The sequence below is a fragment of the Piliocolobus tephrosceles genome, chromosome 11 (assembly GCF_002776525.5).
Source record: "Piliocolobus tephrosceles isolate RC106 chromosome 11, ASM277652v3, whole genome shotgun sequence".
Lineage (NCBI taxonomy): Eukaryota > Metazoa > Chordata > Mammalia > Primates > Cercopithecidae > Piliocolobus > Piliocolobus tephrosceles.
In genome coordinates, this window is record NC_045444.1 from 66914157 (window position 1) to 66929224 (window position 15068).

Here is a 15068-nt window from a genome sequence, read left to right on the forward strand (position 1 = left end):
ATGTCAGGCTTCTGACCTGCATAACTATAAGATAATAAGTATTTGTTATTTTAAGACACCAACTTCGTGGTAATTTGTTATAGAAGCCATGGGAAACTAATACAACATGTTTTGGATACACAGCAAGAAAAGATAGGGGAAATCAAAAAAGTTGCCGCACAGGTGATGATAATGTTATCATTGAAAAAAATTTTCCAAACCCCTGGGAACTTTTTACTAGGAATTTATAATCTGAGGATGTTTGTTGTTGTTCTAATGGCAATCGCCCTCCTTTCAGGCAACTAAAAAATCTGCACACTAAAATCAACAAAATGCAGTCAGTATATAGTTTCCAAATGTCTGACCGCAGAATGAGGCTGGCATAAGATATTTTTAATTGGGCCTTGCTTGAAGTGAGAAAAATAAAGACAATGTAATGAGATTTTTCAAAATTAAATGTAATTATGTATTTGCTCTTATATGTTATATTTATATTATTATCTTGTAAAATTATACATGCTGCTGTTGTGTTATAATTTTAAGCAATAAGTTTAGAATAAGGCAGTAAAATTAAAAGCTAGCAATTGGTTCCAGCACTTTTTGGAACTTTTACTGGTCTATTAAATTCATAAGTTTAGTAATCATTTACCTAATGCAGATAATCACAAGAATTTTTCTACCTTATTAATTGCATTAGTTACTTATTGCTGACATATCAAATTACCACAAACTTACATCAACAGTGTATTATCTTACTGTTTTGTAGATTAGGACGCCTGAAGTAGATCTCACCAGAAGAAAGTTCACTCACTTCTGGAGGCTCTAGGGGAGAAACTATCTTTTTCCTTTTTCCAGCTTCTAGAAACCTCCCACATTCCTTGGCTTATAGTTCCTTCCTCCATTTTCAAAGCCAGCAACAGCAATTGAGTCCTTTTCAAAACACATCTCCTTCTTTGACTCTATACTTCTGCCTCACTTTTCCATTTTTAAGAACTGTATTATTAAATTAAAATTTTAATTCTGAGTTATTTAACAATCATATTCAACAGTTTGATAAATGACTAATCTTAAAAATTAGTATGTGCTTTTACTGTATTTCATAAAATTGAAAATTTGATTCTGAAATATGTCATTATTTTATAAACTTCTAAAAAAAACTGTTGTCAATTAAACAATAGCCCACTATTAAATCAAATTAAAAATGTGATTCTATGATGAATCATTATTTTATGTGCTACTGTGGAAGAAAAGTCACTGCCAGTTAAACTATGATTTTTTTTTTACTACTTAGAATTGTTACTTTGTTTATTGAAAGAATTTTCTTAAGCTTAATTGGATTTATATTTTTATCATACATCATAGCAATATGAAGAGCTATGGCCAAGTTCATGCAGTCACAGGCAATGACAACTACATCACCAATACTGCCTGGCTGAGAGTGATTTAAGACACCATTGATTGGAAGGTATATTTTGATTTCAGAGATGTTAAAATGCGCATGTTAGAATCAATGACATTACATATATTAGGGAGACTGTTAGAATATGTTGATTTTTGATTCTCACTCTTCAGCAGTAACTGAGATGGTCCGGGATGGGAGGTGATTTCTGCTTTGCTGGGAAACACACTGCACATGTTTCCTGTCTGGTGCACAGGACGGGGTTCCTCAGTTAGTGAAGGAGCCTGAAGGATTATGCACTCAACTCGCACAGCCATGAGTGCACACTCATGCAGAAACAGGCACTCTCCTTGCCATCTGATGCCTAAATTTAAGTATATGCAAAGACTTCCTATAGCCCTAATAAATGGCAAAGGTCTACCGTGGCTAGTTGTAGAAAATAGACATATATTCCTAAGGAGAAAAAAAAAAGCAGGTTTTCAAAAAATCTGTTTGAATAACTAAAAATGGCTACCATTTATTCAGGGCTTACCACATGCCAGGCACTATCGTAAGGATTCTGTCAACATTTCCCCCATTTAATCTCCCACAACTAACAATCTTACACAGAAGATATCAATATAATCCTTTTATAGATGAAAAAAGTGAAACTGTAGACTAGTTAAGTGATGTGCTCCAGGAAACATGCTAGGAGGGGGCAGAGCTAGGTTTTGAGTCCTCGTTTGAGTCTAATCAGTGTACTAGACAGTCTTCTATATTCTACATTGATTATATCTAATCAAATAAATAACTGCTTCCAACTTACTGAAATTGCATTAAAGTTGGGGGAATTTTTGTATCTCTACTATAACTCACTTTTCTTACTGGATAACTCTAAGATACCTCAGGAAAACATACTTTATGAAAATGAATATAATTAAGGAATAATAGCACAAAGCATAGATTTATCTTTTTTCCCTAAGTTGTGAATGGCTTAAAAATCAATTTCCCAAGGACACCTGCCACCTCCAATTACTCATCTGAAAATTATTCATTCTGCCTCATGACTACACAATAATATGTATATTATACTTCTACACAATAATGTGTATATTATACTTCAAAACCACTTTTTTCAAAAAGGATGAAACAAATTAAAAATAGTTCTTATATGACCACAGAGGAAATCCATAGGAAAAAATAGTTATCACAGATTAAAATACAGGGGCAAGTGATTTACTGGTGTACTTCAGATCACATTTCTCTAATTTGTAAATTTATTCTTTCATGCAACAGATGGAACTGAAGTTAGGATATTTCAACGAATCAGAAAAAAACAGTCTAATACTCTCTTTCTATACATCACTGGTCTATGGCAATTTGAACAATCACTAATGTTCATTCTTTAATTTAGCAAGTAGGTATTATTTTTGTACCATTTTTCCACCATACCGATTCTTCACATCCCTACCACTAAGTTATATAAAGCAATGATTCTCAACCTCGACCATACGCTGGAATCACCTAGGAAAGCTTAAAAAAATATTAATGCTTGGGTCTCACCCCAGAGCTTATGACTTAATTGATCGGGAGTATGGCCTGTGCATCAGGATTTTTAAAAGCTCCTCAATCATCCCCAGATGATTCTAATGTGCAGCCAAAGTTGACAACCACTAATATGAAGAGTTAGATAATCAAAAACATATCTGTCAGTTTGAGAAAGAAGGCTGACTCAAATAGCTTAACAGTGATATTTTTGAATTAGCTACAGATTTCTTTGTATATATTATATATGTTCTTATAACACCATAGATAATGGAGGCTTAGTTATGTTGCCAAATACTCCAGGCATTTCATGAACCAAAAAATATAACCAGATCCTTATCTTATTATAACTTTGCTCCTAAAATTATCTTATTTGTTTTTAGAATTATGTAACAAATCTGCGTTTGGATCATAGCACCATAAAATCCAATAGTACTACTGTCTTGGGGGCGTGGGTGGGAGTGTGTAGTAAAAAGGTTTAAAATTTATAACTTGCCATCTTGGGCAGTAATCCTGGCCAAGTTTCTTACAAGACAATTTGATACACTAATAAAACTTCTGCCAAAATAATCTTTTGCAGAGCCAAAGTAACTTTAGGTATGATAAGCTGGCCCCAGTGCATGAACTTATGAATCAAACAATTGTAACAGGCTATCTGTACTTCTGATATTACTGTTTTCTTGAAAAATATACTTAGAATAAAGTAAGATTTTGTATAATAAGTGGTAGAGATGCAGCTAGGCCCCCAAATAACACTTTCTATTCACATGTAACTTTATAATCTGTAAAGCTTCTTTACAATAAAATTCTTTATTTGGTTTCTATGGTTATTTAAAGTCGCTTGACTCCTTGGTAATGTTCTCAAATAAATATCTTTCCAGTTCAAGAGGTATACTAATAAGGTAATTTAAAAGAAAATTCATGATTGGTTGATGAGAAGCTGTCATTATGCTGTCAAGAAAGTTAAGGTAAGTCACTATGATGTTTATATCTAGCATTATTGCAGTTTCTAACTAGCACATTTACCTCTAGTTCAGATTACACATCAATACTCCACTTTACCTAGCTCCTTTAATATTATGCCTTCTAAATAGACAATTGGCAACTACAATAGCAAATATTCTGTGAGAGGAAAATATGACCTCTTAATGGGAAAGTGTCATCTACTGGGACTTGATGTTAGCAAATGAATATTCATTCAAATATCTGTTACTTCCATAAGCCACTGCAGTAAATCAGTTTTAAGAAGCTGTACAGAGATGAATACCATATCACCTTTCCTCACCCCAAATCAATCTCTTTAAACTGGGATCCCTGTTGTCTGGATTTTCCATTGCACATACCACACTACAACACATTGTAGCTAGGCAATATAGAGCCTGTGCATGTGCTCCTGATGTCAGTCCCTGATACTGGTTTTAACTTATTTAATATTTGCAGCACTCAAGTTACATGTGTTTATCAAGTTATGTGGTTGAGATTGCTGCAATGTTAGTCTCCTTTGTAGTGTCTTTAACAAACAAGTGCTTGTTCCTGTAGCAAACTGACCATCTGTGCACACACTTATATGTATATATGTATGTGTATACATATTATATATATATTTGCACTCTGTTCGATTAAAGTAAGTACACTCAGATTAAGTCCTTAGTCCAAACACTATTTGTGCCACAGTAGACACAGATGCCTGGTGATGCTGGGAATTTTCCCCAGACAACTCCTTTAAATAACTAACAATTATGTTTATATACTCACAGTGAAATGCACAAATACAGCTTATCAGTGATTTAGTGTTCTTTGCAGAAATGCAGAGATTTCAGCATTCTATAAACTATCCCTCGGCCTACATTAGCCACACAAGAACTTCTTGTTCCCATTATAAAGTGAAGTGTCTAATCATTGTTCCTAAATCTAAATGTCGGGATTTTAAAAAAATGTAAAATAAAATGTTAAATTTTAATAGCAAATGCTTTGTACTTAAGATTTGGCCAAATCTTCTAATATTGAAGTGACAGAGTACCAAGATTTATTTTCATAATCTCTTACTTTTTAAAAGTTTAGTCCACCTGGGGACACTATTCTTCTGTTAAGAGTCACTGACCTGCATGTTCCTCACCAATAAGAAATCATTTTTAAGTTACTTCAGTTGTTTTCTTCTAATGGAAGTGGAGAGAGAGTGTGTGATGATATAGACATTTGATTTAACAAATACTTTAAAATTTAGGTCAACATTATAATAGGCTAAATGGGATAGGAGAGGAAAGGGACAAAGAAAGAAAATGTCATAAAGAAAGAGGATGAACTAGAGAGAGTTTGGTAGAAGAAAAATTGCCCAGGAAGACCACAAATTGTTTCTGATTTTTATAGGAGCTTCTTTACACATTTCTTCCTCATCGGACAGTTACTGTCAATCCCACTATCCGAAGACTGTCCTAAAGCAACCTCCTGGGGTTGCCTGAAACCACAGCACTTCCCCATTCTTCACTGGCTGTCAACATATCCAGGCTGTCCTAGACCTCTCAATCCTTTCATGCCACTGTGGGGCCAATGATGCTGTTAATTTCTTCTCCTCTTTCTCACCTCTTCACTTGGAATGCCACTGTTTTCTTCAGAAATGGCACAGCACAGCAGCCAAGAGCATATGTTTTGGGGCACAGTCCAACATTTACTAGTCATGTAATGTGACCTCGAGTATGTTGCTTTATTGCTCTGTGCCTCAGTTTCCTCATTTGTATTTATTAACATATAATAATTGGGGTTATTGGGGGTATTACCTGAGGCAATGTACATAAAAGAAAGCATAAAAGAAGTGAGTGAGAGAGTCCAACATCTGAAGTATCCCAGTTGAAAGGTTGAATTCTGAATTCTATTTTTTTTTAAAAAAGATAACCTACCACAATGTGAAAATAATTAAACTGCTGCTATTTAACCACCATATAATTATCCTAAGATAGAACTTGTTTTCTATCTACTCAACTAGTGCCCATTTCTTCAGAGACTGCTCTGTGTGCATGCATGTGCTCATGTGTGTGTTAATGGACATGTCACCTACATTCAAAAATACAGTTTTCTCTGCAGGACTAGGTATTACAAAATACAGTTTTTCATTTGTTGAATAGGTACTCAATATTTGTTGGCTGAGTCGGTATATAAATCTACCTTTCATATCCTCTGGCCTACCCTCTAATGCATTTGAAGGCAGCAAAACAATTCCAAGGGGCTACTTATTACCTAAAGAATAGGTAAAATGAAATTCAGCCATTGCTTTTTTAGGTAGGAAGTCCCTGTTTTTAGACCTTGAGGCCATCCCTCTTAAGCTATCCTCCTAGATTATAAATCCTTTAGAGCAGAGATGCTGTCCTATCTTGTTTGGCACATTACCCTCTACCACTGTACTTTGTCCTTTAAAAGGACTTTATTATATTTATTATTTGAATAAATCAAGTCTCAGATATGCATGTAATTATATTTCCTACGTTCATTTTTATGGGACTTTTTGTGTGTATAGCAAGAGTAGCCATACAGTAGTCATAACTTTGTTTTTTAAGAAATTCTTCTAAGAACAAGAACAAAATTAAGTTTAGAATTAATCTAACCAGAAAGTGGAAAACTCACGTGACAGAAACAACCTTATTAAAAATGAAAAATGACATCAATTATTTTTTACAAAATTCTAAACAACTTGAATTGCTGTTGTATTTTTTCCCATTTAAATTGACAGCTGGTTTGGATACTCACATGTTCATATAGCCAAAATAATGGGGAAAAGGTGGCACTGGTTATAGTATCCTTTACATAAGGCATTCTAATTTTTAAAAGCTAAATTGAATGTTAACAGTTAATCGACTCATGTGGATACATATGGACTTAAATCATCATTGGCATAAGTGATGCCTTTAAGCATTGTTAGTTTTGTTGTTGTTTCTGTTTTTAAAGATGCTAACAATCATGTTAGTTAATTCAGTGTGTTCAACATTATTTATTTAAACAAGAGCATAAATCATAGGGATTCCAGAATTGGAAAGGACTTTCAGACTCTTCATTTTACTGATAAAGAAACTGGCATCTAGAAGGCTGAAGCATTTTAACCAGGACTTAAACTTAAGATGCTGAGTTTCTGGGTCAATGACCACAATGTTTTGATAAAGTAGTAGAGAGAGTTGGACCAAATGTGTAACAGTTTTATTTCCATCAGTTCTTTTAAATTGCTCTGCCAATGAGTCTGAGATTGATTGAGGTGATTGATTTTAATCTTAACTGCCAGACTTTAGCTTTATAGAACACAAAACTTGATTTCTTCTATGCAGACATTTTATTAAACAGGTTAGAAAAACTGTGTTACCCTGCTGTACTTTTAGCAAACAGCATAAGCCTATAGCCCAGTACTCATTCTCTGACCATGATCTTATTAGAAATTGGGTGAGAAAATGTGGTCATTGTTCTCCCTGACATTTATCTCAGAGATGAGAGTCATATACCAAACATCTTTAATTTATTTCACTGTATGAAACTATTGTTCTTTAATTTCTCTAAATACCTTTCAATTCCTGTATGCTTGGCCTATGCTCTCTTTAACGAAACTGGTTCCATAAATATATTAGGCAGTGTGAAAAGATAATTTTTCTTGTTGTTATTATTCTGTAACATTTCCTTCAGTTGGCTCTCTTTGACTCTGAATGAAGGTAATGTGGTCTCATTCAAGAATTATTTTACTAAATATTATATGCCAAGTATGCCAAGATACTGTCCTAGGCACAAAAAATAGATATGGGACCTTCCCTCCTTCTAGTAGGGGGAGAAAAATATTGCAGAAATAATCACACACAAAAAATTTACTTATAAATTATGACAAGTCTTATCAAGAATATATAGGATGATTATATAGAGAATGATTATAACAGGATTACTGAATCTATACTACCATATTAGAGAAGGTCTCTTTCATGTTTATGAACAAAGGTACAAAAAGACTGTTTAAAGTTACAATAACTTTCTGATGACAGTCTTTTGACAATCTCTATAGGAGCTGGTGACTTGGGAGACTGGACTCTTTGCCCTGGTAGATATGACAGCATAGTAGAATGGGCATACAATTCCAAAGTGCTCTCTACAGTTCTGTCAAGAGCTACTTTTAAGACTTTAGGAAAGTGACTTATTGTCTCTAATCCTTAATTTCATCGGTAGAAAAAGTCTAGTACCTCAACATCCTTTTCTGGATTATTAGTACTGATACTAAGTGGTCATTCCTTCGTGAATCTAAGTTGGAGATGTTCCTTACCTCTACCACACAGAATATATATTCTTTTTGAAAATTATTTATCACTGTTTTTTTACCTCATTCACATTACTCTGGGATATTTACTTCATCTGAGTTATTTTGGGATATTAAAATACAGAGAAGTTAAAATCATATACATCTGACATTTTACTAGGCAAAAAAGATTTTTGAGATCTTTATAAATTATAATGAGCCTTTAAAATTGACCTGAAAAAAACGAAAAATCTTACTCTTGAAACAGAAACATTCTGTAAAAATATTGTTTTACTACTTTAGTTATATAGATGTTCAACTGGCACATAAACCTGATTATCATATCAAATTAAACTACTTTATTTGTAGCCCCAAAAGAAAGCACACTGCCCCTTATTGAGCCTTTTCTAATTAGATAACCACTTATGCAATATGGAAGAGGTAGCCAGAATCACAAGCAGTCAGGCTACTTATTCCAAAATGATTGTTTGCATATTTCTTTCAAATCTCTATTATACATTTTTCAACCATCATGGATACAACTTTGTTTTCTGAAGCAGAAAGGATACATTTAACTTGATTTTATAGAAGATGCTATAAGGCATCTCAGAAAAATGTAAGTGATGATGTTAAGTAAAAATATAAGTTAAAAAAATGATGTATGACACTTTTGTTAGTCTTTTTAACTAAGCAGGACATGAGCTGATTTCATAGAAAAGGATTTTCCGACAAGGAGGAATTGATAAACTGTTAGTTATAATACTCACCATTTTATATTCATGTATCATATTCCATTGAGTGAATGAACCATAATTTACCAAGCATAGTCCTTATACTGGACAGTTTGAGTGGTTTCCATTTTTATATAGTATAAATTACACGGGGATAAACATTGTCAGGCATATAGCATTTAAAAAATATTTTGGATTATTTCCTTAGGATAGATTCCCAGAAGTAGAATTACTAGGTTAAAAGAGTATGAACATTTTTATGATTCTTGTAGCACATTGCCAAACTGCTTCCCAAAAAGGTTATATCAATTTACAATGCCATCAGCAATATAGGAGAGTGCCCTTCTCATAATACTCCTCCAGGTATTTGGCATTGCATAGTTTTTAGATTTGCAAATTTTGAAGGCAAGAACGTTGTACCCCATTGTAATATATATATTTCTTACATTTTTAAAGGCAAAGATAAATATTTTTACATACAGTTTAATAACTTCAAATTTCTAACATGTTCTTTAACTATGTTTTGATATTTTTACAAGCCTATTCAGAATTACATGTGATATATACTAATCATTATTCATAGTATTATACAAACCATTTAATCTAGCCTGTTGTTTCAATTTGCTACATGTATATGTACGTGGTTCCTTTAGGAAGGCATATTGAGGCTTCAACTTTTGTTTCCTGTAATTTTTTGTGGTGCTGTTGCTTTTTAGCATAGTATATCATAACTCTGTCTCTCTGCATCATGTACTCAAATTATTCTAATTTTCTTAAGTAGTGACTTTTAAAAATGTTAACTCTTGAACTCACGTGTAACTATGCTGATGTATGAAATAAGGCATGATTTTAAGTGATCTTTTTCCATATTGGTAACTAGTTATCTCAGTCATTTATTGCATAATACTTTTTTTTTTGTATGTTTTAGGTAAAATCTCATCTGTTACATAATTAAATGATCTAATTCTTGGTTACATCTTTTTCAGTGATCTATCTGTCCTCGAGCCAGAGCTTGTTTTATTTAATGTGGAGTCTCTTCATATGGCTTTTCTCAGTATTTAAAATTGGTCTTCCCTATTTTTTCTTATATCAACTTTAAAATCCTGACAAATTCTAAAATAGTCTGCTTGAACTTTCATCATTTCTTTTAATTTATGTAAGAACTTTTTTTAAAAAACCATTAAAACAGCATTTATTTTTGCCAAATCTACACCTCTGCATTTATTCACATCTTTTTTCCCCTCATAAAAGTAGTACCTGCTTATTAAACTAGAAAAACACTGCATATAGTAAAAAGAATATAAAGTTGTTCATATTCATAGTCATTCTAAAATCTAGGTACTGGTCAACCTTTTGTTTTCAGACATTTTTGTTTTGCTTATTGTAAAAATACAATGCATATTAATTCAACAAATATTTATAGAGGATTTACTTTGTGCTCAGTACCTTGAGAGGTATTGAGGCAGGCTCTGATTTCACAGCGACTAAAACAGATAAACTTCTACCTTAAGTGTATTTTATCATAATCTGTTTTTGTATTTTAGCTTGCTTTGCATAACTGTTACTTTAATAATGGCAAATTTAATTATGTGGGTGAATCAGTATGTGTAATTATTTGCATATTGTTGGACATTTCCAACTTTTCAATATCATTTTTCTCACTTTTAGAATGTTTCCTTAAAGTACATTTCTTGAAATGGAGAAATCTGGTCAAGGGGTATGGCAACATTTAATGCTCTTGAAAAAAACTTCCAAATTGCTTTTTGAAACATGTACCAATTTTCATTGCTACTGGAAATGGGCAAAGGGATTTTTTTTTAAACCAATTTGCCAGCAATTATTATAACAACTAAAAATTGTTTTTGCTATTTTGATAGATATTTCATTTCAACTTTCCTTTCTGGATAACTAGCAAGGCTAAATTTTTGTTATAATGTTAAATATTTCTTTAAAAATTTTTCTGTAATGCCTTTTGACATACTAAGGTGCTCATGGTTTTCTTTCATGTGTACAGGCTCCTTACCATGACATAAGCCTTTCTTGGTATATACCGTCTCTTAGAGTTATCTCAAAAGAGAAATACAGAAAATAATCACTGAGTTATCTGACGTCAAACCAAGGCTTATGCACCTTTCCAACTCCAGGGCCCAGCCCTTGGTATAGCACACAGCAGGTTTTCCTCTCAGGATGCAGTGGAAGTGCACACAGATGTCAAGCGACGCATTGGATTCTGGGGGTCCAAAGACACTGGGACTAACAATGGCAAACAAAGCTGTGTAAACTAAGGCTGAGCCAAGAAATACCTTCCTAGTAAACCAATCCAGTCTTTATGGGTAGAAAGAGAAAACTGCTTAGCCAGAGGACTGAGGATACAAGTAACTGGAAAGCATCAGAAACAGCCAGTAAAACTGAAGGGACACTCAGAAAAGTTATTGACTGGAAGGAAACAAAGCACCTTCAAATCAACAAAATAAATTCATATGTATTCTACATCTTCTATGTGTGAGGGATGCTGTTGGTCATGGTGGGTGAGTTGAGGTCTATACCCCAGCTTACAAAATCATTCAATTAAGAAACCTCTGACGTAACTCAGTGATAGATCCTGTGAAATTCTTAGTTACACATACTCACAATTATGTACACAGATAAGAGAGACTCATTGAAATGCACAGGACAAAGCATCTCCCAAACTAGGGAGGTGCAAAGGATTCTGGGGTCTGACTTATTGTCCTTAGGCAGGCCTCTGTTTGTCACAACATTTGGTGGATAAGGGGATAAGAGATAATCATTGTAATACTGCAATTGGATTCAGCATCTTTCCTCCTACCACAGCCCTTCTCAGGGTTGTGAGTGAGAGGCTGGCAGGACCCCACACCAACAAGAGAAAAGAAAAGAGACTGAGAGGAAACAATCTTCTTTGTGGTAGCTGGTGTCTGCTTGTGGAACTATTCTGAGGGACCTTATGGGAAAAGGGCCCTTTTTATTATATATTTTATGAAATACTTGCATTAGGTCAAATTTATATGCTCCCAAGAGTGCCTGTGAAACATGAACCCTAATTTCAAGGATTGACATAGCAAAAACAAGAGAGAGAGAGAGAAAATAATCACAAAACAGGTTGTCACGTGAGGAAGAACTAAACATGAGAAGCAATTTGTACCTTACAAGTTACCTCTGGTGGAGGTGATGCCATGTTACCTGGGAGAGGAGCTGTGAGTTGAAATGATTTGAGCAACCCCTTGAGTCAGCTGAATGAAGGCAGCCAGGCACCTCACATTGTGGGGGCAGGGCACTACTGCCCCTAACCTCATGGAACCATTCATTATCTTTATGTTGACTTTAACAATAGGTATTATTTGTTGAACACCCAAGCTCCAGGTATTTTGCCAAGAGTATTAACCTATATTATCTACATTATCACTGGCCCTAGTGCTCTCTCCAAGACTAATCTAATGTTTCCTTCTTTGACCTTTACCTCACGCCCCACAACTCCAACCTGAATTAATAGTTCCATTATTAATTAATTGATGATGAATAATGCTCTATTCTCATTCACTTCTTTAATATAGCACTTCTCATTCTGCAGGCTACGTTTCTGGCTGCCCTACTACACAATTGAGCTTGGTTAAGAGCATGACCCATGTTTCACTCCAATTTCCCAAGCAGTTAGTAGATCCTGAATATTCTGTTGGGTGAATGTTAAGTTAAACTCTATGACTTCAAACTCACCAAAAAATCATACAATCATGGAATTTTTGAGCAGGAGAGGGCTTAGAACCTTTGATACAATCTCCTTTTACATAGGAGTAATTGAAATAACTTGCCCAAGGTCATATGAACTTAGTAGAATGAGGATTAGAATACACTTACCTTGCTTTTCAACCCAATACTATTTCTGAAGATGTTACCAAACACAACTAAATATCTTTCTTCCCTAAGCTCCTCACCCCACTAAATCCTATCAGCAATTGGCCTTTGGGCCTTCGGGCTATTTCTGTGTTCTTAAATTTCCTAAAAGAACCCATGTTTAGCATACAGCTTTCCTTTTATATCTCCCCATTCCAAACAAAGCAAAGCTTGAACTCCAAATTGTCTGGCTTTTGCTGTAACATCACATCGTGTAAAGCTGGGGGAAAATTCTGCGTTTATTTTCACTAACAAGCTTTTCCCACAAGCACTCTTTGACCCAGCCAAATCAAAATGCTCGTCCACAGAGAGACCATGCTCTTTTTTGAGGCATGAGCTATTCTATCTGTTCATTCTGAGTGGAATATCCTTACTGCTTATGAATCTAGTGAACTTTAATGAACTGTTCCCCTTCTGGATTAGGAGGAACTCTTAGCACAGAGTAGAGACCTAGTTTTAGTCACACAGCAATTGAATGAGAGTGTGTCCAGCACCTAGCAACATAGAGCCCTCAATAAAGTTAAGTGAATGACTGTGTCTTTGGAAAATTACGTAAATGTAACTTACTCTTTAGAGTTGTTATCAAGCTTTTACCAAAAGTTTTCTATTAGAAGAAATAATAAGCAAATAGTTGGCTCACTCAGTCTTTTCTTCTTTCCCTTAACTCTGGTACATGTTTTGACTCTGCCATTCTCACTCCCTCTGTGAACTGCACATTCTCACAGCACCCCTGCCCCTGGACACTTGTGGGAGAGGAATCCACAAATTCCTTTGAGGCTCCATCACCGGAACAAGTCCTCAGTAGCTGGAGAAGGTCTGGGCGGCAAACAGGAAGTTTTTGTATTCTGGCTACTTTGTGCCGCGGGGTAAAAACCGCAGAGTCCACCTGGGGACTGCAGAAAGAATGGTAGAACAAACAAAACTGTCACTATCTCCACCTAAAGCTTTTCTGGGTGGACATTCTGACCCATCATCACTCAGGACTTCTTTCCAGAACTGGCACCTCGTGCAAGACAGAAAAGTCCCGCAGAAAAGTGTCATGTATTTAGCTCTCATCGCCACCCCACAACCCCAAACTCTTCTCCTTCACTTTTAAGAATGTTGAGTGGGACATTTTAAACACTGTTTTGGATTTTTAAGGTTTCAAAGCATCCGAAGGACAATCCCTTTTGGCAGCGACAGTTGCAAGCTGTGAGCCAAAAAGAAATATAGGTTGGTCCCCTAATCAACAAATAAATTCTACCCTCTTCAATGCCCAGGACCCCAACTTGTCCCTTCCTCCAGCGAGGGGCAAGTGGCAGCTCTTCTCCGCCTGCGTGCCTGGCCTCGCCAACACCACCCATTAGTCAGTCTCCCGTCTCCCGGGGCGGCGGGGGACTCCCAACCACGCGCCCAAGGCCCTTTCCCAGGTACTGGGGCCCCGGGAGCCACGACGTCCCCCACGCAGGCGGACGGGATGGAACCAGCCCTGGGGACGCGGGTAGCCCAATGGGCAGCCTCCGCCCGGAGGCGGGCCCAGGCCGGAAGCCACCCCGCGGCACAGCGGCCCCACGATACGGTGCCCGCGCCCCCGCCTTCTCTGGCACAGGCTCCGCGGCCAAGGGCGGCAGGGGCCAGCCCGCCAGGTCCCCGCCGCGCTCTTTGTCCTGGCCGCGCGCGGGCGGACGCGTGCACCCCCCGGGTGAGGGGAGGTGCGGGGAGCGCGCGCGGCAGCGCGCGGGAGCAGCTCGCGCCCGCCGGGCGCCGGCGGCGCGCGTCCCTCCGCCAGGCAAGCAGCGAGCACGCGCGCCGCCGCCGCGCCCGCCCCTCCCCCCGCGTTCGCCTCGGAACTTGCTGACTGCGCGGCCGGGAGGAGCCGAGCCGGGCGGCGGCGGCGGGAGGCCACAGCGCGCGGGGGTCTCCCGCGTCCCCTCCGCCTCGCCGGGAGCTCGCGCCCTCGCCCAGCCGAGCTCCCACCCCCCCTTTTTTCCGAAGGCGCTGGGCGGCGCCACCCTCCGGCCGGAGCCCGGCACTGCACAACCCCCTCCGACTTTCAATGTTCCACACTCCCCGGCCAGAGCCTCCTCGGCTTCTTTTTTTCCCTCCCCCCCCTTCCCCCCCCCACAGCTGCCTCCATTTCCTTAAGGAAGGGTTTTTTTCTCTCTCCCTCCCCCACACCGTAGCGGCGCGCGAGCGGGCCGGGCGGGCGGCCGAGGTAAGGCGGAGGGGCCGGGGGGCCGCGTGGGGGGCGGCCGGGGCGGCGGCGGCTGCGGTGGGGGAGGGGGCGGGGGCGGGCAGC

General features: G+C 37.5%; 1 protein-coding gene across 1 annotated transcript in view; it reads left to right on the top strand.

Annotated features, from left to right (window-relative positions):
• The first annotated feature begins 14364 nt into the window (after positions 1–14364).
• Positions 14365–15068, top strand: part of UBE2E3 (ubiquitin conjugating enzyme E2 E3) — an 83326-nt gene continuing 82622 nt past the window's right edge. Inside the window, exon 1 of the mRNA XM_023212355.2 lies at positions 14365–14984. The gene's annotated coding sequence lies outside the window, so the exon portion shown is untranslated. The remainder of the gene's footprint in view (positions 14985–15068) is intronic.